Raw genomic sequence first — 253 nt, 5'->3', positions numbered from 1 at the left:
CTGAAACAAGGCAACAGATTAGAAATTTAATAAATTTCAGATTTAAAATTCTTTAGAATTCTGAAATTATGGCTTTGAGGTATATCTTTTTTTAAAAAAAATGTACAGTGGTACCTTGGTTTAAGAACAGCTTAGTCTAGGAACAACTTGGATTAAGAACGCTGCAAACCTGGAAGGTGTTTTGGTTTGTGAACTTTGCCTTGGAATAAGAACATACAGTCATACCTCGGGTTACGTATGCTTCGGGTTGCGT

Source organism: Lacerta agilis, chromosome 7 (genome assembly GCF_009819535.1).
Source record: "Lacerta agilis isolate rLacAgi1 chromosome 7, rLacAgi1.pri, whole genome shotgun sequence".
NCBI classification, from domain to species: domain Eukaryota; kingdom Metazoa; phylum Chordata; class Lepidosauria; order Squamata; family Lacertidae; genus Lacerta; species Lacerta agilis.
Note: the sequence above shows the minus strand (reverse complement) of the source record.